A 25,260-nucleotide genomic window follows, 5' to 3' on the forward strand; every position below is an offset into this window, starting at 1 on the left:
AATCATTAGCCGTGTGCAACGGAAAAATTCGAGAATGAACCGTCATTCGCATTAAGTCAAAAAGTCATTAAGTCATATCAATAAGTCAAAATTATAACTGTTCTATTTCGCTCGCATGATCCCGTGAATGATGGCATAATCATTCGCATGATCATTCACCGTGTACAGCGACCTTAAGGAAGCGGTAATGTGGACAGTTTAGAATGAAGGGAGGATGTGGACGAGGGAGAAAGAGGGGCGAAAAATAAAGCGGACTGTGGCTTTGCGAGGGGAGGAAGTTTCAGAGCGGGAGGGGAAGTCTACGCTACACGCCTACTACGCACGTCTCGACCGCATTCATTCACAAGGGGCTCCCCGTCCCCATGCCATGCTGCATCCAGGACCCCCGAGGGACTGGCTCAATCCATATGCAACATCGGTGCTCAGCCGGCACCACCGAATTATAAAACCCGAAGATCCCTCCGAGTGGAGTTTCTCCACCCTGAAGATTATATTGTTATTCACCAGTGACGCAGCGATTGGGGAGGTCCTGGGGGTCCGGACCCCCCTCCAAAATACAGAAACACAATTAAAAATACTTCCTCGACAGTCGAATTCCTTATTAGTCGAAACATGCAGGATTGGCAGTTACTAGGCAAATGTTCCTTTTTTCTTCGTAACTAGTGAAGTGTTCTGCGCATATGCAGGACATCAGAATGGAAAAAAAATCAATGGACTAATACGATTGCCTTTTATCATTAATCCGTCATGAAAGTAATAATGGCCTATGGCCAATTGCCATGTAATCGGCAGGTGTCAGCAATACCCGTAGAAAAGATAAATGAATGTTTGAATAGAGATAAAAGGAATCCGACTTTTTAACAATCGTCATCCTGCATCAGGCAAGAGGAAACATGCCACCCATAGGCGGATCCAGGGGGGGGGGCACGGGGGCACGTGCCCCCACCCCAGACCCTTAAAAATATGCTAGATTTTTAATACGGTCCCATAATCATTGCGTTCGTTTTGTATGACGAGGTATCCTTGAGCCCCCCCCCAGAACAAAATCCTGGATACGGCCTTGCTTGTGCCCCCCCAGAAAGAAATCCTGGATCCGCCCCTGATGCCACCAATGCATGGAGGCATTTTGGTGTCTAGGTGACCGTTTTAGACGGATACCAGACGCAACTGAGCGCTAATTTTGATTGGACAACCTATGGCATGGCGCCCGAAATGCCCTGCCCCCGTTTGACCTTTCGCTTTGAGCACGGTGCCTTTAGGCTTTAGCAGGGTGCCTTTTGACGTAACGTGAAATTGTCTTGGCCTGCCGTCACAAAGGAGCAGCAAATTGTATCCCCTTAGGCGAGTGGTCCGCAGGTCACATGTAGTTTAAGAGACGTTTGGGAATGAAAAAAAATCCTATTTGCGGCCAATAAACGATATAGAATAGACAATAATGCCAATGAAATAGACGCCGTTAATATTGCAAGGTATGCAAGTCTAGCTGAATACGTTTTATGAAATGCTTGGAGCAATCAATTACCTATGATTTTTTTACAGGCAAGACTCATATAAAGGATAAAATGAGAAGGTACATAAGGTGGGCGGGTTTGGTCCGCACTTGATTTAATATTATCCCAAGTTTTCCAGTGACCTCTGCTGATTTTAAACAACATCACTATAGATCGCATATAGATCGGTGGAGCATAGGTATAATGTTTCGCTGGTAATATCATTCTTCCAACACTCACATTTCTACTCACCCCACACTATCATTCGTGGTTGGTCTCTTGCCGAAATATTTAAACTATGTTTCGCTGAAAATTTTTCATTGAAGCTCGGAACTCCGATCCCCGTGTCCAGAATCCAGATCTGCTCTATTCAGCAGTGCGGAATTGAGACTACATTACTACTTCGTCCTTCGAACGCGAAAGAGCTGCCAAATACCATCAATAGGCTGATCTGATTCCTTTAATTTTTAGCTGAGTTCCTAGCCTGAGGTATGGCTTACCGATCCTTACAAGTCGGATTGAAAAACGTCTGCTCATACAGTTGTCTGGGATTGAGCTACGATTCAGTTCTCCCTCCGTTTTGCGGGGCGTTTAACAATTGGCCCTTTGCCCTTGTACGAAATTAATTTCCGTGTTTAAAGGAGCTGGTAAACATTTGAAATGGGCTACCCTTCTCCCTTCCACTCCTATCTTCACTCCTAGGACTGACTCGCCTGAGGACTGACTCGCCGATTCTTACCGATCAGGCTTGAAATACATCTTCTCGTACTGAACCCCAGAAATGAGCTATAGTTCAATAGTTTCCCGGGCTCGGAGGCGGCGAGGTAAAGTCCTCGTCAGCCAAACAAGAGGTCGCGTGTTCGAGTCCCGCCTGGTTCATTCGCCACTATTCAGGACATGGCATTTCGTGCACGTGCAAAGGAATATAATTGTAAAATTTGTTTAACACCCCGATGTAAAATGGCTAATATATGCATTATTCGGTGGTATGGAATAAATGAATACTCTGTCCGTCGTACAGGATGTTTTGCCTTTAACTTCCTGCCTTCGTAATTAGGAGGTACCAAATACCAGCGCGGTTGCCCCCTCTTGCTCACTCCTATCTTTACACCAAACTTGAAGGCTGACTCGCCGATTCGCACAGGACAGGCATGGAATACATTCACTGATGATAGGAGGGTACGACTGGAAGCGACCTACTATCCCCACTTCCCCCGGAAGCCACAGGCACCCCACCCACACCACCGCCCGTTCCCCTTCGCCCCCAATTCCCCTCCCTCCCCTCCTCAGCGAGCCTCGACCGCCCCCGCTTCCAAGCCCTCCCCTACTCCGCCAGGAGACGACGCGCTCCGCCATTGCCCGAGTGCCGAGTTGCACGTAGCCATTCCCGCCAACCCACCTGCTGGCTCTCTCTCTCTCTCTCTTCGCTGCGGTAATGCGCAGTGTGTCGTCCTTCTCGGCGCCAAGACCTCTCCGTGGCGCCCTCCTTTCTCCCCCGTCTGTGTTTGTCGTAATCATTATTTACCAGTAGCAGCGGGAGCCTCCCGAGAGTGTGTTGTTTGCCCCTCTTGACCGGACCCCGCTGCTCGTGAGTTCTCTCGGCGCACAAGTGGATCTCCACGACGTGAGAGGACGATGACTCCGGGCCCGAAGAGGGTTGGAGAAATGCTCAGCTGTCTCCTCTAAGGGGTGGGATACCCTCTGATGCGGATGGATTTTAAAGGCTTTTAAATCCCGCTTCATTCTCCGGATCATCTACATAATACCCTGCGAGCCACCTCTAGGGTGTTTGGCAGGGGGTGATCAATCATCAGCATGCACCATGCATTGGACTCCCACATGCACACCACACCTTCCAAAAAACGTCACGTATACTAACAAATTAACTACTATATGCTGTTAGAGATAATAATAACATTGAGAAACATGCAATAAGTTTTACATAGGTTAGTTGGCTACACTACAAATCATGCAATCTATCTATGAGTTCCATCGCTGCCGTTATGATCTCTTATTGATCGTGGAAAAAATGACATTCTGTACCTGTCTGTTCTACAATCTATCTCTCTTCTTCGATCGTTCTGTTTGGGATTTTATTTGGATGATCGATGTTTAAAATCAATCTCACGAAGGCAACTTGGCTGTATAACTATTACTTATACCATTATTTTTAACCCGTCAACGCCCACGGGTGCCACATGGCTCCGCAGTGCAGCGCCGAGCCTAAACTCCTGCAATGCATGTAATATGTGATTCTTAGCGTACGTTTCGTTGCACGTAAGCTGTATAAGTTTTCTTCGGTGGCGGCGGGGTAAAGTTCTTGCCTGCGAAATCGAAGGTCGCGGGTTCGAGTCCCGCCTGGGTAAGTTACCCTTATCCAGGGCATGGGCGTGCGTGAATTTCCTTCTTTGTTGATTGCTAATTCCCATTCCAAAGGCCATAAATGTGCTATTTATGGGGTAATAAAAATAAATAAAAAATAAATGAAATTCCATTGCTCAGTCAATGCGACTTGTGTTTTTCACTGTGTCGGATCGTCCCGTCAGTTTCACAGCAAACATTTTTTTCCGGACCCATGAGTTATGGGTGCTTGATCCAGGGAAGTGCTTTTTTGCTTATAATTATTATTTTAATAATTATATCGTAATTTTTTCGTGAATTGTAAATTATAAGTTAATATTTATTAAAAAATTAGCAGTTTCGGGTGGTTCCAAGTGTGTGTTACCCGTATCAATTTTTGCTGTGGGCCTGTTTAACTTACGGTTGCGATGTTTATCTCTATATTTCATCACATAGTGATATTCATAACAGAAATAGATACTGAATGTTTTCAGAATGTGATTAAGCTAAGTTGAAAGCTTATTTTCATATAAAATATTATTAAGCAAAACTCCCCGAGTTTTGATGAAAAGTAGGTATTCATAATTAGGTTAAATCGAAACTTGAAGCTTGTACGTATTGGAAGGGCTCAATATCTATTAGCAATGAAAAACACTCCGTTTCTTCCACAATTTACTTAAAAATTACTGACGGCATTTATATTTTTCGGTATTTATATACTTTATAATGGCGTGACAGCCGAAACCGGTAGTAATTTTTAAATGAATTATGAATGTAACGAAGTGTTTTTCGTTACTAATCATCATCGGGCGTAAATTATGATCAATATTTACGACTACAACAGTTGTAATTAATACGAATTATTACGAGAGTCAATAATTAATATTTATAAATGCTAATTAATTATTACTACCGTCGAAGCTAATAAATACGCCTGATGGTGATGATTATTTGTCAAAATCCGGGTCGCTTTATTGAAAAAAAAGAAGTGGTTTTAGTAAAAGCTATCCAACCAAGAAACCTTCAAATGGAATGCCACACAGTTGAAAATGAGTTAGTGAATTTTATTTTAAAATCGCATGCATTCTTGGTGTATTTATGTTTTTCCTTGTATCGTCATCATCATTATGAGTCACCAATGTGACGATTGGTTTGACGCAGCAGTCCACTCAATTCTTCAATCGGCTAATCTTTAAGCGCTAACACCTATACCGCAACTCTTCTGTTCTTCATCCCATGTCACCTGCTCCATATATCTTAGGCCTTCATTTGCCATTATTCACTACCACTTGTCCTTCGGGGATTGTTTACATCAGGTGATCAGTGTGTCTAATGATGTGGCCGATTATGTATCTTGTAAGTATTATTCCCACGGCTTTTAAGGCAATTCTCTCCTATTCTTCTTGAAAATTCCGCATTACTCGCAAGGTCAATCCAATTAATCTTCATCTTTCTTCAGTAACACCAAATTTCGAATGCTTCCAATCTTAACATATATACTGCTCCATTTGTCCATATCATAGTGCCATAAAAAAGAACCGTGAAAATGGAGGTCCTAATTAATTTTGATTGTGAGTCCGATTGGAAATATTTTGGTGATTGCTATTTTCTGCAATGATGATAATATGAATGTTCATCGTAAATGATATTCTTTGATACAATTTCTTTGCTTTCTACTCATATTCGTTTGTCATTGTTTCTATGTAGTATCTCTACATTTGCAAATCACGAGATCTTTGAGGCCAAGGCAGGAAATAACAATGAAGTTGATGGTTGGTGAATTAACTTTGTGGAAGTTATGCATGATAAAATAAAATAAAATCACTTTGTACTTTCCACACAATTTTAATATTATGCGACCGGTTTCGGCGTGTTCTACGTCATTTTCAATCTAAACTGCAAGATAGGCATTATGCCAATTTTTTGGCTTCACGAACTTTCTTCTTCTCTTTTGCGATTTAAACTTGCTCCAACTATTTTCTTTTGGGCTTTCTGGAAAAATATTACGTCCATTTTGATTTCCCTAAGAGAGCATACTGTAGAAATTCCTTAAAAAAATTTCTCACGAGTTCGTTCGAGCTTTCTACAGAATTTGAGAAGATTTCTTTCAAGTGAAAAAACGTTTTTTCTTATGAATTTCTTCGATTTCTTATAGCTTAAAAAGTATTAATACCGGATGTTTTTTTTCAAACATTGCCCTGTGGGATATACTAGCTATACCATCAAGCTTGGTTTTTTGCAGTCAACTATAATCAATTTAACTACTCAATAACTAAATAAAACACTAGGGCTATCGAGCTAAATACATTTTCTACTGATGTAATCGGTGCTTAATTAAGTAGTTACTATGTATCATTACAGGTGGCATATATAGGCAGAAAGTAGAAACACAAGTTAACTCGTGACCCATCCGCAAAAATTCTTTCGGCAATGTCTGCATGCTTCGGCATAGTTCTCTCAAAAAAGTGTAGGAATTTCTCACCATAATTTTTTGGTTCCGCGAAAAAGGAAAAATGTAGCAATAAAAACAGAAAACATGTAGAAGCATTTCTCAGGCTATGTACCGAGAGATATTTTGAATCTATGCCGACATAACGACTTGTTTTTCATAACGAGGGCAGTTTGTCTTTTTTATCTATTTCATCCCTGCCAGTAACTCATATTTTATCATCTAGAAAAAGTTTTTTTTAAACCTTAAAACGTTATAAAATATCTTTTTATTTATGGATCTAAAAACAATGGCAAATACAGAAGAATGGCGCAGATGAATTTCGAGAGTATGACACTTACCTACTAATGTAACGATAACAGTAACCATGAATAACTGCCATGTGCCTCATTCTCGCCTAGCAAGCCAGGAAATTAATCCAACATTAGTATATGTACATAATCGAAATTCCAATAAATGGCATTAAGATAAAAATATTGGGTGCGCTAAGATCATATTATATTTTAGTCGCACACTACAGGAGAAATTGTTGCGGTTAGGATTCAGTTCTTAAAATTTTTCATCAAATGAAATGCGTTATTTTTCGTGTTAGCTTGAAAAACGGAGTAAGAAAAGTCATTCAAAAATATTACAAGAAATCCGATAAATAACATTTAACTAAAGATATTATGAACCCTTAGATCTTGTTATAGTTTAATGGGACACTGCCACGGGGTCTGGATTCACATCTTCCTGAGAAAAGAGCGAAAGAAAGGCGACGAGGCAGGCAAAGAGTAAGGGGTAAGGTAGAACCACCATGAATGGGCTCCCTAATGGAATGGCTGGGTGTTCTCTTCTCCGGAGCAAGGAACAGTGGGGACGGAATATTCCGACAAACCCCTTTCATTTCATTTCCCTCGTACTCACGTGTCGCCTGCAGCATCTTCATATTCATACCCTCTCAACAATTCCCCCACGCCTTCCTCTCCGGAAACAAAAAAATTATCTCGATAATTAGAAAAAACAGGTGTATGCTGTGTGGTGCACCAGGAGATTGGCCCACTTATTTGTGGGAAGTGATAATTGTTTACGATGTTGGATTTTAATGTATTTTTTTCAACTGGCGAAATTGGAAGGACAGTATAAAACTCGACGTAAATAAAAGCTAAATCGCCAGGTATTATCATTTCCCATGAATAAATGACCAAAGTGACAAGCAGGTGACAGCAGCAGGTTACAATACGTCACGTAGGAGGCTGACATTGAAAAAATCTAGTCAAAACCTGAAAAACGCTTTTTTTTCCAGGAACGTGGAGCTTCGCGGAAAAATGATAGAATAATATGTGCGTTACGCACTACTTTATTTTTTTCGTGTGCCTTTCGACGCATAGGTCCAATTCTCGGGATGAAACATGAATCATACATCCGTTTGTCAAATTATCTTCATTAACCCCCAGTGACATCATGGCAAAATTAGCTGTGCCCGAACACACTTTCCTTAACTTTTTAAAAAGTGAATTAATAATCTGTATGTTTTTATAATACAAATTATTATTTACATTTTATCACAAAAATATCACAAAATTATTTATCACAAAAACATTTTATCACAAGTGTTTTTTGTTTCGAATGTAAATATTAGAAATTTTGATGCAGAAAAATTGATACGTGTTGTTTGAATATTATGTGATTTGTTAACCAGTGCCGGAACGGCGTTCCGACGCGCTCCGGTACCATGACACCACTATTAACCACGAAATCGTTTTACTGGAAATGCAAATCTTCACGTGTTGCTGAAAAGGAAGTGTCAGGCAGCTCTCTAAGCTTGAAAGAATTCCAAATTATGTAATTTACAATTATCATTGCATCAATCAAGTACATTTTCAACCAAATGAACGGAACGTAAATGACATCCTTCTCAAACAGGAAGGATGTGAGGGCATGAAATTAAGGAAAACTTGTAACAGGATTTCGCAGCGAGACTCATGTTTATCGGAGGGTTTCGGGAGAAGCTGCGTATTACGCTTTTTCAAGCGAGCTCACAGCAACACGAGCCTACGCATCATCAGGCGATTAAAAAACTTGGAAATATGGATGTCATTCATACGCTCGCGGGTGGAGTGAGAGGAGAGATGACGACTATATAAGTGACCCTCCCAATTCTATTCATCGCCTGATGATGCATCCTGCAATTTCCGAGAAAACTCGCTTGGCAAAGCATAATACGCAGCAGCTCCCGAAAGCATTGGATACTCATGGAAATAAGGGATTTTGCTAGAAATTTCTGTGACGAAACACCTGTTGAGGGCCTGAAAACATGAAGCGCAATGCCGAAACGTCTGAATATTCAGGAAAATTGCCATTCAATCCAAAAGATTTGACAGTCTCTGCATCATAACCTTAATGAACGACTTAACATTTTTTTATGTACAAAATTTACGCGCATAAAATATTATAATATCCTGCGGATATCTCAAGCAGCAAGACAAAAAAGTTGGTAGATAGATATTTTAAACTGCGACACAGATTGCTTGGACATCGTAAACCGTAAAAGTTTTGACCATTTTTCCATTGATTTGCAGAGAGAGCATAGTTATTACTTTCCTTCAAATTATTTGCCTCCGAGTGATGGCATTAGTCCTTTAATTCATTTTTTTAAGCTGCATATTTTTATGATTATTTTACATGAACATAAAATTATACCACTCGGACATCAAAATGTATTACACAGAATTTCTCGGGCTTAGTCATTTGGGAAAAATGGCTGCCTGAGAAAATCGACTACTCGGAGGTGGAAGTGCTGAATGATATTACCAGAATTGTAAACAGAATATATCGATCAAATTATCGCACACAAGCTTTAAGGATTAAGACACATCATTTATTTCTATTTGTATCATCTCTTATTGTAGGTCCCTTTTGTCCATGTGGTTGAAAGTGATGTCGATATAGTGAAAAAATTATGAAAATGTCAATGCAGTGAAAATAAAAAGCATATTCCAGTTTATGCAACGACAGCAGGCATGTCAACATTGAATCGTTGGAAAACTCCTAGAAATCGTTGGACTTAGACGCAAGGGATCTGGGCATGCTGTTTGGAGCAGTGGTAATGATGAATGAAATGTCTTGATGGGCAAATTATAGGAGGATGTTTTCCATTTGTAGGTGAATTTATACCCTAATGATTAAATTATGAGCTTACTGAACTTGCATAACTGCTGCAAACCAACTGAAAAACCATAATATTCAGCATTTACCTTATTTTCATTCATTATGTACGGTAACTTTTCATGGAATACTGCTCAAGCACTTTTGCCGCTCCATTTTTTGCAATCAACCATACAGGTACCTCCTTCTTAACCACATCCCATCATTCTATCGTTCGGTTTTTAATATTGCACCATGGTGGAGCAAATGATTCGCGGTATCTCGACCATCACATTAAAATCATCAAAGCAAATATAATTAATACGGATGATCCGAAATACAAATAATTTAGCAACGAAAAATGTTATCCCATTTCACTTTAATGCTTTTAACATTTCCAGTTCAATATTCTATGATCAAATCAGAAAAAAACTGAATAAAATTTCACGTGTTTTTTTCCATATATATTTCCGTGCGACATTTTTTTATGCCATAATATTTTCAAAATGGCTGCTCCTCTCTTTCCCGATATCTATCATCTTACCTTTCTGCGATGGCTAAAATTTTTAAATTGCGTGATCTATGCAGGCATTATCCCTCATCTTATGACAGACGAATCATTGCAATAGCATCCCTCAATTAATCTCCAATTTAATTGATCTTGAGGGGGCTTCATACGTAAAAATTATGGATGCTGGTACTCATGACGATTTCTGGAAAGAAGAAACCATGCAGATTTATTTTCTTACTTTTACCCAAATCCTCCTTTCAATGGAATGCCTTTTTCAGGTTACCGGTTATCCTCCAAAAATGAAGAAGTCCATTGTAACTCGTCGTTAATAGAAGTTTTTGAAAGGAAAATTGCCACGTGATACTCTTTCCAGAAAAGAGAAATTACGCAATATCATCTCTGCAAACCGTTCGAATCCTGGTAAAGTTTTCTTTACATTAAGCGTACTATGCTGGAAGAATTACCGGGTATGTGAATTACGTGCATGCATTTGTTCCATTCTCATGATAAATGGAGTAGAACTGGGCAAACGGCCAAATTCGAAATTGCACCTGCCGATTAATCGGCGTTAACAAACGACTTGGACGATACCACATCCTTTTGTTTCGAGGCGACCATCTTTAATTTCAAATTCCTTATTATGTCCTCGGTTTTTATTTGATCGTCACCCTCTAATCTAATTCTGAAAGAGTTTTATAAGTCCTCGTTTGGACTTTTCTCTCGAAATTTTCTCGCAAAGGGTCACATTGATAGAATTCTAGACAAGGATGTGTTATTCTAAGCGATATTATCAAAGCGTGTATTTATCACGCGTGATTCTCGCTGCAGGTGATTTACGCCTGTGCCGGGTTTCTCTCCATATCTCCTCCCCATCATTGCCATCATCATAGGTCAACCACTCAGTGATCAGTTTGACGCGGCTATCCTTCCAACTCTTCTATAACTAACCTTCCCATTAAAATTAATAGATTGAGGCGTGACTTCGTGAAATTGCTTCATGTTAAATGAAAAAACTTTGGAAATTTCACGTATGATTTTAATAACAACCACTATCATCGCTGTGCGAAGCTGTGGAAAGCAAGTAAGGCAAACCAATGCCTCGAATTATTTAAGTAGGTAAAGAATGCATTATCAAGAACGTGAGAGGGAAGGTATGAATGCAAACATATGGGAAGGTCATGTCTGATAAAAAACTTTGTATTTCACATATAATTTTAATAACAACCAGTATCGTCGCTGTGCGACATCGTCAGGTTCAAATACACAATACAGGGAGAGTATTGTATCATTTTGTGCCTCCTATTTGGTAACTATGTACAACTTAAGGACCCCTTTCCTTGCTTCACAACCTTTGCCAGCCTCCCACCCTCTACTGACTCAATGAGGTCATACTCTTCCTGTATCCTGTATTTGCATCTAACGATGTCACACAGCGATGAAACTGGTTGTTGTTAAAATCATGTATGAAATTTACAAAGTTTTATATTTAACATGACCTTCCCCTATTTATGCATGAATGTCTTCTCTTTCGTGTTCTTGAAAATGCAACCTTTCCCTAAGTAAATAATTCGAGGCATTCGTTTGCCTCTCTTGCTTTCCACATGTTCTTCCACGATTTTCGCCATCAGACAGTTATCAATAAAGTCAACTTTTAACTTTTTTAGAGAGAGATATCTTGGAACAACTTATCGAATGACAAGCAAAAATATATCTGTCATCCTTACGACCATCATAAGATGTGCCGTACCTGATGATATATATATAGGGCAATCGACAAGAGTGGATCCAGTTTTTTTTCAGAGGGGCAGAGGGATTTGACAGGCAAACGGTCCTCTCATTTTTAAATTAAAAATAACATACAACAATTACTTTCAAAATATTCTCTTTATTTTAATATCAAATTAATTTATTGATATGAAATAAAATAATTAGGCTGCGTAACAGACAAAACTAAACGAACGTAATGATAACCGTAATAGAAATCGTGTGCATTTTTTAAGAGTCTTGGGGGGGCACGTGCTCCCTCCTAAATCCGCCAATTGCAATCGAAACACGAGTTGTGCGCTGTTAAATAAAATTAATGGGCAGTACAATATCTTTGTTTATCATCGAACAATAATACTCATAACGTGACCGATTGTGCTGTCCCATCTTTTTCTTCGGTTTTTGAAAAGATTTTTCTTTCCCCCCACTCTTCATCCTTAAGACTTCCTCCTGTCTCACGTAGATAATCCATTTGGTCTTCATTATTCTTCTGTGAAATCACATTCCGAATTCTTCCATCGTTGACTTCTCTAATGCCATGCTATATCTCATTCCTCACTGGCAAAAATGTGCTTCGTGTGTAACTTCTCATGAATCAATTCCCTAATTTTTAGAGATCATGCAGTCTCGTCTTTTTCTAAGACTAATACGAAGAATTATCTTTCCTCCTTCACTTCTGAGAACTTGCTTTCTTCCTTTGGAGACATTTCCCCTTGTCGTATCCCAGATAATCTCTGCATTAGCATCCTTCAATTAGCCTCCAGTTTAAATGATTTCTTGTTTCCTGGGCGTGTTTCAAGCGTAACTGGTTACTGGTAGGTTATTAAGTATGATTTCCTCACCTTTAGAGCAAATGAGTTCTGCTGTAGGCAGACTCTTTCGATCATCAGTGACACGAGGAGTTAAAAGAAAATGGCTGAGATAACTTGATTTCTCGCATGAACTAGAATCGACTCAAATTTCGAATAGATTATCGCACCTCTGTGTTACATTCCATCCACAGCCCACGTGCCATTCCAACTTCGACCATCAATTCCATCTTTTCCCCCGAAATCCCAAAGGCAACAGCCGTCTGCACCTGTCTCGGACCTGCCTTCCGCACGGGCGACCAGGGCTGTATACGAGGGCCTCGCGATCAAGTTAGTGTGACGGCACCTGCCCCCTGTGGGCGTCCGGGGGTGGAAATAGGGGAGGGAGTGGTGGAAAACTATAGGGGTGGGGTAGAATGGGGTCTCTCTGATGGCAAAAGGGCCGAAGCAAGCTGCTGAAACAACCCTCCCATGCCCTTCCCCCTTGCGTATATTTGTAACTCGGTAGCAACGTGTGCCGCAGGGCTCGCTCTGGGACCTCCATCCTTCTTCAACCCCAAATGCGAGAGGTCTGTATGTCTGTCATCCTTTTTATTTTCTTCTCGGAGTTGGTGTGGGGTTTTGTGTGACATGAAAGGCAGCTTGTGGTGGCGGACACGATGCGGGTGGCGAGGTTGAAGCCGGCAGGAAAATAAAAGGCCGGTAAGTGCCCGTATGGGTGCGCTGAGCAAGTGTGCTAATGACCATAATTCATTTGAAAGACGGTGCGCGATCACGAGCCATGAATTAGTGTGTGGTTCACTCACTTTTCCTGTTCCCCCATGCCCCTAATCTGCACTCGCATATGGGTTGGCTGTGATAGCTGTGGACTTTTTTCCCGCACGATATTTAATGCTTTTGTGAGGGAAAGCGACGACATTGTGATTTTGCAGTTCCCGACAGTGAGCATAGTTTGACTTTGGACAATTATTTCTCAGAATGATAAGAATACCACCCTATGATAATAAACCCTGATGCTCGTCGGCAAAGGAATTTAGCGCCTTCAATCAAAATCTCACAGCAGCCATTGCTTCAGAAATTTGGCTACCCAATGCTGGACTTAAATTTAAAATATATCAGTTTAAGGTCATTTTTAGTGTTAGTGCTGCTTGTTAAGGAATTAAAAATTTAATGTTAACTATGCTGGGGTGAATAAAAACTCATTTTTGCCACTCTAATCTCTAAATATCTCCGCTGAATTAATTTTATCTGCAATACAAACAAAAAATCGAGGAAAATAAATAAAAATTAATACGACCTATTTATTTACCAGTTAAATATTTTTCCTGCAGACACATTACCTATATCAACTCCTAACTGGTTGGTTGCATTGAATGATAATCACTCACTTGCGTTCAAAGACAAATAAGAAGAGAAATAAGTTATAATTTAACGTTCCACAGCTTGAGGACAAAACACAAGTTGATGAATAATGAGTTGGTGAGTTTGCTTGAATTATTATTCCTCAACTCCTTTATTGGCGACTAAAAAGCATTCTGTATTACCATTTTACGAATTGAGCTTCAGTTGATTAGACTGTTATAGTTTACCTATAGATAACTTTAATAGGGAAACTTCATGCCAAAAATGTGGGAAATAAGCTATCGATTCCGAATGAAGTCGTTAATGACGTCGCTTGCTGTCATTGAAGCTTCCTTGTTCAACATAGTTACTCGACAGAATAAGATGAGATGGTTTAAAGAGATCAATTCACTAGAGGAACTCTTACATTCTGTTCATAATTCTGGAGGTATTATTCAGCCATTTCACCTCCAAGTGGTCGACATTATCAGACAGCCATTTTTACCCAATGACCAAGCCAGAGATTTTCTCTGATATTTATAGCGATTTTATATTCGATGATTATTTAACCATTATTAAAAATATTCATAAAAGTGAGGAGCCAAAAAGAATGAATAGAAGGAATAATTCAATTACTCGAAGGAAAACACTTTGCAGGAAGAATTAATGACTAAGCTCTAATTAAAAATTAATGGAAAAATTGTTTTTTAGCTTTCGCGGTTCACGATGCCCGAGCAATCTTCTTTTGGCTACACTCGCGTCACAGTTTAAAATATCTAACAACTCTTTCTCTGCTAGAAGAGACCCCCTCAGGAGAATGATATTTTGAAATGAAAAAATGGAGGGCGTTTTGCTGGGCTACAAACACTGTCTTTATTTCTCCTGTTCCTCGCGCGGTACCGTCACTGTCGAAGTTTTAGTACAAATTTTGTGGCGCCTCTTCTACTTCTCCGGGCAATTTAGTTTCCCCTACTCATTTGGACAAGAACCGCAAATATTTCGCTTGAACGTGAACATTCTAATTCTAAGCATTCTAATTGAAAAGCTACTCCATTATTGTAAATAGGGTGGTTTCCTTCATCAAAGAAAACGAAAGGCATTGATTGCGATTCGTTACCCACCATTAGTGTATTCATAATATACAAATTATTTTGTTTTAGAAATACCGGGTTAGACGAATGGCAATGGTCCATTTTTATCCTCATTTGAAAAGGGCCAGATTGGTGCCCATGCGATGCCACTCCACGTGACGTCACAGGGACCTAGTTTCTATACGAGAAGATAGGAGTTATACGTCGTCTGAGGTTACCAATGCATGTATGAGGCGCAGAGCTCAGGGAAACATGTCTTAACAATCACTTATTAAAACTGGCTAAGGTCGGAAAGTTTTCCTCGTTTGACAAGTTATTAATAATCCTTATTTAAGCCAAGCGCTACCAGCCAGCAGGGTACTAGGCTAGCCGCTAGCAGCCTGCGTCGTATCAGCGCTAAGCCTCGCCTCAAGGTCACCTCGCAGGGCGGCAACGGGAACCAGAAATACGTCACGCGGAGAGACTTCCCGACATTCATACTTAAGCGTCGCGTTTTCGCGCGCTTGAAAATTTTCACTTTTCATTTAATCGCGAAAAATAGATATCGTCATTTAAAAATCTAAAAGCGTGAAATACGTACTCCAGGAGTAATAATCTTTCGATTTAGGCAATAAAAAAATAATAGGAAACCACCTTATTCATTATTCTATTTCGATTTATTTTATTTTTGTACATTTACTGCGCACTTGCCCCGGTTTTCACTGTTGGTTTGTATTTTACTCCGACGGAGTGTATTTTATTCGTTGTATGTTAACTCCGATGCCGTTTTAGTCCACTCCTTATCCTCTTTTGCTAATCCCTAACCTTTGAAATGTGATTAGCCATCCATCGAAAGGATACGTCAACCCTTGAACAAACTACGAACTTCTATATAACTCACCATTAAAAAGTGCATATGACACTTTCAGCGAATTTCCGTCTTTTAGATACCTACCTGTAAAATGAGTGGGAAAATTTTATTTCAGAATCCCGCGACGGGTACCTAATACAACAGTCTAAAGATGACGAACAGTTGTGAAGTCGTAACAGTTAACAGTCGCATGGATACTGGAAAACGTTGCGCATTATGTAAATGGAAAGCAAAATTCATTTGCAGTAAATGCAACGTTGGGCTTCATCCAAAATGTGAAAGTAGCATATATCTCATGTAAAGGTAGATAAATAATTTATATTACTCATTGAAATGCTGTTGTATTATTGTATTTAAATTGCAAATCACTGTCACGATTGTTGTTCTCATTTATTAAATGTTTTTTGCAAAAATTCCATAGGATCGCACAATACTAACCCACATTGCCTCATGTGCATTATTCTGTGCATGACGTACAGATGATACATCGGACGGGTATTATTCAAACTATAGTTTGTAAAAATTTAAAAATTGCATAAATAAGTTATAATGAGCCCTTTTGATATGAGTAGTTAACTTTTGTAATGAATATTTAACAAAAATAACTTTATGCACTAACGGGTTAAATAGCTCAGGAGAGTGTCCTTATAGGACCGAATTTTCTCACGCAGCTGAATTTCCTCAATCTTTAACACCTTCCCTGCTAGTCGGCATGGCTTTTTACTATTTTCTCACTCATCGGTAGTCGCTGGGGGTGCGGAGGGGCTGGGCCACATAGAGGAGCCCTTAATAAGAAGACCAGATTAATCTCACCCTCTTGCCGAATTTTGCCAAATCCCGTCGGCAATGCAAGGGATTAGCCTAATGAAATCGTAGGCTGCGGAATTAAATGTCTCGAGGTACTCAGATTAAAAACTAATGTTGTGGAGCGTGGCACAGTGGTCCGAAATCGAAAATCGCCTAACAAAAGGCCAAAAAGACTTTTTTTTGAGATGGGTATAACCGTTTTTCGCGTGAAATTTGACATAAAGTTGAAATTATCTTTCGTTTACGAAATATGTAGCTCGGGAAATTTAAATCACGGTGTGAAGTACAGATTCCTCGAGAAAACTACGAATTAATCTTGAAAATAATTTTACGACCAAAGAAATACTTCAGCAAAAGATTAACTGTCAGGAGAGCTTCGTCAAGCCAATCCTCGCTTACCTCTGGTGATGATGAATTCAGCCATTTTGCTAACACTCTCCATCCTTCAACAAACAGCCTCGCTCTTGCTGCTTCCTCAAAACTGTCATTGCATTCAGGCTCAGCATTGGGGCATTTTCGTTAATAAATTGGGGTTGCTATTATTTTCTTACCTGATTAGATAAATCGTTTATTTATATTCATCGACCCAAAAACAGCGCATTTAGGACCTCAACAGCGGGGAAATATAACGTGAAACAAATTGGGACGATCAGAGACCCGTCGACAGGGGCGGCAAGGATGGCAAACTTATGCTATCGTCTTAAATTTTCAGCGGGAACTGGCAGTGGCCCGGCGCGTTTGGCAACATGGCATTAATATAATTTATTTATGTTCAAAAATATCAATATTTTTATAGATTCGGGATCACAGAAAATTTTTCAAATTAATTAAAAAGTGTATCTATTAGTTTCATTTTTTCTTTCGGGCTAAACTGTAGGACTAGATAATGTTTAAACATTTTTGCTAATTCAGGATAAATAAAGCGTCTGGCATTGATGACATTCCTGCAGAACTAATTAAAAATTCAGGAGAGAAAACGTTGAACCAGCTATACAAAATCATTAGTGAAATGTATTCGACAGGTGAGATACCAGAGGACTTTGAGAGGAACATTATAATCCCTATCCCTAAGAAGAAAAGAGCGGAGAAGTGCGAAGATTTTAGGACCATTAGCCTGACTACACAATGTGTAGTACACATGCGTCGAAGATACTGACAAGGATCATCTATAGAAGAATAGAACGAAAAGCAGAAGAGTACTTGGATGAGGACCAATTTGGATTCAGAAAAAACAAAGGCACAAGAGAAGCAATATTGGCCCTAAGACTGCTCATAGAAAAGAGAATGGAAAAGAACAAGCCAACGTTCATTGCGTTTGTGGACTTAGAGAAAGCATTTGACAACGTGGATTGGAGCACAATGCTTGGAATCCTAAAGGAAATCGGGGTTCTTTATAATGACAGAAGAATCATCCACAGTTGATACAAAAACCAAGTAGCGGTGATAAAATCAGGGCCCAGCTGTGAAGAAGCAAGAATTAAGAAAGGAGTGCGACAAGGCTGCACATTGTCACCCGTAATTTTCAACGTTTACATTGAGAAAGCCATTAATGAAATCAAAGAAAATGCATTGGGAGTGAATATTCATGGAGAAAAAATTAGCATGCTAAGATTTTCCGATGACATAGCCGTTATAGCAGAAACAGAGACGGATTTGAAAAATATTCTAGTTAATATGGGTAGGGTAATGGGTAGATATCAACTGAAAATAAGCACAAAGAAAACCAAGATCTTAGTATGCAGCAGAAGAGAAGAAGTCAAGACTAACATTAAAATAGGGAAGCAATAACTGATAGAGGTGGATGAATTCTGTTATTTGGGAAGCAAGATAACTAGTGACGGGAGAAGCAAGAAAGAAATTATCAGCAGAATAGCCCAGGCGAAGAGAGCATTCCACCAAAAGAGAGACCTGCTTACAGCGGGAAACTTAAATATGGAAGTAAAGAAACAATTTATAAGAACCTACATCTGGAGTATGCTCCTATACGGAAGTGAGGCATGGACAATGACCGCAGCGGAGAAAGCAAGGATAGAGGCCTTTGAAATATGGTGCTACAGAAGAATGATGAAAATCAAATGGATCGACCGAGTTAGTAACGAGGAAGTGCTAAGAAGGGTAGGAGAGAAGAGAAGCCTCATGAAAACCTTAATAAGAAGACGGAACAACCTTATAGGCCACATCCTGAGACATGATGGCCTGATGAAGACAATCGTCGAAGGACAGGTGGAAGGTAAGAATGGAAAGGGAAGACCTCGAACAAAATATATGGAACAAGTGAAGAGAGATGTGAAAGAGAAGAAATACGTAGGTGTGAAAAGATTAGCTGATAGGAGAATAGAGTGGAGAGCTGCGTCAAACCAATCCTAGGATTGTTGACCAATGATGATGATGATGAACAACAAAATATGCGTTTTAAAACACGAAAAATCCATTTTATTTATTTCAAGTGTTTGTATTTCAACAATGTTTTCAACTTCTTATGTAAGATGAATGCTGTGGACGTAGTAGTTATCCGTAGTTTAAGCTACAAAGTTCATGAAGTTGACAAAACGGCTAATTTTACACTGCGCGGAGTCATTTATTGCACTGCCATATCTACATTTTTGAAATTTTCATGAAACAAAAAGTAAACCAGGATTAAAAATGAAATTATATTTAGAATGACATATTATTAATTATTTTAGCATGCACTGAAGCCCAGAGTTAAGTTTTCAAAGTACAGCGGCTCATCATTTTGACGCCGACAGTAGTAATTTAGATGAAGGAAAATGCTGATCAGAGCCTGCCATGCTTACTCTGGAAATTTGACGATGATAGAAGGAGCTAAACGCGAGATATTCCTCACCAGAAAAACCTCAATGTAGAGTTATTCGTCGTCTTATTTCCTACATTAACACTTCACGGTCCAGCGCAACGTCGAGGCTGGCTCGAGAGGCCATCAGGTCCAATGTTGATTTGAGCGCAATATCACAAGGCGCTACGATTGCACAAGGGCAATATTTCAAGAGATATCACACATTGAAATTTTTCAAAGAAAAACTAATTTGATTGAATATGAATAATATTACAACCAGTGGAATTTCACTATAAACAATAACATAACAAAAACCGTAATATGGTGAACAATCAAACCTGCCTATTATTTCTTATTTCCGTAAAATTAATTAAGACCAGACTGCTTCAATGTAAATAAAATGGACCGAAAAGGTTTAAACCATCCTTGAACTCTGGAGACATCTTAAAAAGAATGATTCAGACCAGTGGCGTAACAATGGGGGTATGAGGAGATGGATCCCCCCCCAAAGCCTCAGACAAAATTAAATTTAAAAATTTTGCCTATTTTTGGCAACTGTGATTTTTCTCGCTTATTCCTCTCGCTAAACATCGCCCTCTCGAAAGCTCACGTCCTCTTAAAGCGCAGAATAGGATGATTTCCTATTTCTTTTTTATTGCCTAAATCGAAAGATTATTACTCCTGGCGTACGTATTTCACGCTTTTAGATTTTTAAATGACGATAGCTATTGTTCGCGATTAAATGAAAAATTAAAATTTTTGAGGGCGCGAAAACGCGACGGCGAAGTATGAATGCTGGGAAAAGCCCGTGTGACATCATTCTGGTTCCGGCTGTCGCCGTGTGAGGCCACCTTGGTGCGAGGCTATGAGCGCCGCTACGATTCAGGCCTACTAGCAGGTAGCGCTTGGCTTAAATAAGGATTATTAATAACCTTTCAAATGAAGGAAACTTTACGACCATAGGCAATTTTAATAAGTGATTATTAAGAGATGTTTCCCTGAGTTCTGTGCCTCAAGAATGCATTGGTAATCTCAGAAGTTGTAAAACTCCTATGTACTCGTATAGAAACGAGGTTCTTGTGACGTCACGTGGAGTGGCATCTCATGGGCGCCAATCTGGCCTTTTTCAAGTGAGGTCAAAATTGACCATTAACATTCGTCTGAACTGGGATTTCTAAAACTAAATAATTTGTATATTATGTATGTACAAATGGTGGGTAACGAATCGCAATCAATTCCTTTCGTTTTCTTTGATGAAGGAAACTACCCTATAGACGAGATGAATTTTCTGGGATGGGTTTAGGAAAGAATGAAGAGGAAAATGAGCTCATGACAAGTATATTGAAATTAACACTTGAAATTTTCCATAGTTATCAAATTTTATACGACCTACCTTTCGATGTTATTACACCATCATCAAGGATGTAGTCACATCCCACCTTGAATACGATGTATACGGTAGCATCGAAACCTTGGTCATAATAAATTTTATAATCGTGGAAAATTGCGAGTGTTTATTTCAATATGAAAAAATTCCACTCCATCACGCTTGTATCTTCGGATTTTATTAATGACAAGCAGAATCGCCAACATTGCGTCTTCGCGTAAAAATAGAATTTGGAGCCAGATTGAAGAATCAGACTTGTGGGATTTGGATCGTTCTGCCTGTTCTCAAGAAGGAAGGGACGAGGTCTCCTTCATACCTCACAGTGGTGAATGCCTGGTGACATTAAACTCCCTTAAGATGAAGCATATCTCTTTCTCTAACGCTCCTTTTTGAGACTATTCATTGGGGAAAAACTGATTGTATCGTGGTTGAAGAAAACAGGATAGCACTTTCCCATGAGCTTTACTTTAGTACTACTCTTTTCAACCACCAGGTCATCATCATGCACATACATTTAACTGTAGGCACCTGTTGGAGGCACATACCTGATTATGACCTTGCTGTTGAAACGTGAAGTAGGTACTAGAGTAAAACTTGTGGAAAAAGTGCTATCTTGTTTTTTTCGACAAATAGGTATTCTTTCCACCAAATCTCGAGTGTCTGAGTCAATTTAATGATATCGTTTTGAAATGATCAGAGTAAGGAGAGTTTATCCTGTATATTATTCAGAGCAGAACCTTTGCAGCATAATTCTGTGCCTCCGTTATTAATTAATGTAATAAAAGCAGATCAAATACAAAACTGCAAAATTGGAGACACAGGAACATGTTGTCGCGAGTCTATATGTCCTGAAAATATCAGGATAATAGCATAACAAGGATTTATGGAGTTTTCAGCCGAGTGAATGAGTCCATCGTATCCAATTTGTCGAGGTTCGACATTTTATTCGTCGTCAGGCTTCAATATATCTATTTTATGCGGCTCGGCCTTGCTGACTGGGCGCCGGTCAGAAAGGAGTGTAGGTGTCTACATTATTGAAGATTAAGTTGGTGAGGCTTCAGGTTTTTTAATTTAACTAACCTACTTTTCAACTATAGAGCAATAAGTTTCATATAAATAACGGATAATTTAGTTAGGAAGACTTTTTATAGTGGCCAAGATATCGAGGCAAGTTTTGTTGTTGCTCTCATAAGCATTGCGTAACACAAATTACCTCGCGCCCAAACACGAATACTGATAAAATTATCTAGTATCACTCTATTCCTTTGTATGGGTTTAATGTTTACCCTCTGAAGCAGTTTAAATTTTATGGAAAAAGCGCTGTTATAATTTAATAATTATCCACAATTTCTGCATCATGAGTTCATTCGTTGCTATTTCCTTGAGATTATTATTAGAGAAATCCATGCATTGATATCTGGTTTCGATTCTCGCTGCCAAGTAAGGAAAACCGCATTACATACTTAAAGTGTGCATTCGAAGATAGTTTGATAAAATTGATTTAGAAATAAACTTGAACCGCGTCGCGTAGCTCAGATTTGAAGCGCGATCGAAAATTCGCTCTCATTTCCATGGTCTCAAACCTATTTCCAAGATTTCCTCGTAGTATTCTCGAAAAATACCTACCAATGAGCATTTGCTCATCAATTGTAGCATAGCTTTTTATTTGGACTGATTTTCTGAGAAACGCTAGTGGTCAATGTTTTGTTCTATTAATGAATAATTTGGGTTATTGGTCGAGACGTATATCTAATGTGGCATTGAAGAACCCGCAAAATAGAGTTATGCAAGGACATATGAAAAAAATGTCTCGATTTTACGCAATGGGTTTATCCTTCATTTTTTTACTTCTCCCTAGTACAGACTTCCTTATAGCTTATGTGCATACCTTCAACTAGTACTAAAAACATTCTTTTACGCTTAAAAGCTTATTGAAGAGACGACATAGTTTTTTTTACATAGGAAGCCGAGTTACTAGTGATGGACGAAACGAGAAAGAAAAAGCGAGTAGAATATCATTAGAGACCCTTTTGCATAAACGTAAGTCTATCTGTAGCTGAGTACTCACAGGAAAGAATTAAGGAAATAATTTATTTGATGCCACGTATGGAGCTTGTTTCTGTATGGGAGCAAGGCATGAGCGTTGACAGAACCAGAGAAACCAAGAAAGGAAGTATTCGAAATGTGGTGCTATCGACGAATGATGGAGAAAAAATCGATCGACCGAATTAGTAATGAGGAAATTCTAAGGCGATTGGGAGAAAAGAGAAATCTTCTAAAAAAACCTCAGGAAAAGACGGGTCAGCTTCGTTAGCCGCATCATGTGCCACGATGGCCGCATGGTGGGCGGAAAGATAGGCAAAGAACGGCCCTGAGTGAGTTAGATACGACAGATGATTAAGATTGAAAAAGAGAAGAAACAAACCACAATTAAAAAGCTAGCAGATAAGAGGGTGGAATGAAGAGCTAAGGCACACCAATCTTAGGATTGCTGACTTATGATTATATGAGCAAAGCTTAGTTTTGGTGCATCTGCTCTCTGCGGCAACAGTTACGCTGCAATAAATCCTACGTTTATGAACAAATGAGAAGCGTATTACAAGAGAGATAGTGCGAGAGTAAATTAAAGTATCTATTTCACTTTATTTTCATTTACTAAGAATCATATCGGCAATTATTTGCTAGTGCCTTTCCGTTATAATGCACGTACGGCATTCAAGATCAGAGGAATTAATTTTGATTCTGAAATTGGCGAATTTACAGCGCTTAAACAGAACGCAATTGTATGGCAATTGAACCAATTGTGACTATCATTGTGAATCTATAGTGAGCTATAGTTGAAGCTGCGGTTGAAATTTTCAAAATGGAGTTACACAAACATCTGCCTGAATACAATTTAACTGTTGGTGATTACGATGATATGATGATTACATTTCCTTTTGCGGAATCCCTGATGAGGAGGAACGGGTTTTAACATCGGGGTGGACATCACCTCGCGGAATAAAACCGTATCATCACCTGCTCAAAACCCCCAATTATTCCGAGAAAAACAAACAAGAGTATCTCCTTAGGTTATTTTATAGCCACAGGATGCGGGTATGAGTGGTACCGAGCTAACTTTGTGGAACTTCATACCGATGAAATGAATTGAACTTTGTATAATCCACGGCCTTTTATTGTCACAGACCCTGTTTTCAGCACATAAAGTCCTACAAAAATAACTGGTCATGCGATTTGTCTACAGCTTTAAATTTATGAATCAGTTCCTGAAACTCCTAAAGTTAAATACACCAAAAATTCCGCGGAATACGCTTAGTAGTAATAACTTCATCCGAATCAGAGATAGAAGGATATCGAAGCGCTCTCATTCTCAGAATCATATAACTGAGTAATCAAGCAATAGAGTAATCGCGGTGTCATGCTATCAGAAATGGAGCGATTTTATACTTGACTGAAACATTAATTCCAGCAGTAAATTTCAGCCTTTGCACGCTAGTAAAACTTTTTTCGTACGAAACGTGCGAGCGATGCTCCTAGCAAATATCTTTTTATTAAAGGTTTGAAAGAACTGAATCAAACAGTCTTGGTGTATCGTGAATATTGACGTTAGGATGAATGAAGTAACATGTCAAATGTGAGCATGGTGGCGATGAAGTAAAAATCGAAGGAAGGAAAATGGCAGCTTTAGTATGTTAAAACCTTATTGTTTCACTAATTCTTCGAAAACCATAAGTGTTTCTTAGATGTTTCCGACTACTTTTTACATTCTGTTTAAATGATGCTTTTGGAAATACTTACCTCGGTTTTCTTCGTATTAGGATATCACTTCTCCTTTTTGAACGAATTAAAACGATAATTAGACTGTGGGTACTATAGCTTTGAAGCTGAATCCCTACTATTATGATAATAAAAGAAATAAAAGTTTAAAAAAATAATTTATGTGTTGTAACCAGTCTCTCAGAAAACCTGGCGTTGGATAGGCTGTTCTGTTGTAAGCAGACTTTTTTCACAGTTTTCATCGAGGGAGATTTTTCATCTGAGAATTGATGCCGTAGTCATGGTTACATCTTTCCCCCATGAGCCTTTTAAGCCTTGTCATGCCCTCTCGTCCTATACGAAGCAGGTCGATACCTCCGCGCCCCACAAGGAACGCTATCAATGGCTGCCCCTGGCAGGGTATGATTTCAAGGGTCGAATAGCGTCTCCAGACCGCTCTCAATAATACTGTGCTACACTCTCCCCATCCTTAGGCCTTCCCAATCAAAATCAATGGGGAACATGCACAATTTTTTAAAGATATATATTAAGAAGGTCCCTACCTCAAATGTACTCGCCGAAAATATGGCGGGTGAAAAATGTTTTTAAGCTGAATTATGAGTCTTTAAAAATTAATCCTCATCGAAACACGACGTCATCGGAGCGCGACGTCACGGTACGGTATTCACTGATGACAGACTGAGGAAGTGGATAGAAAATCGGTCTATGCAGGGGCTGAAACGCA

This window comes from Ischnura elegans, chromosome 4, assembly GCF_921293095.1.
Source record: "Ischnura elegans chromosome 4, ioIscEleg1.1, whole genome shotgun sequence".
Taxonomy (NCBI): Eukaryota; Metazoa; Arthropoda; class Insecta; order Odonata; family Coenagrionidae; genus Ischnura; species Ischnura elegans.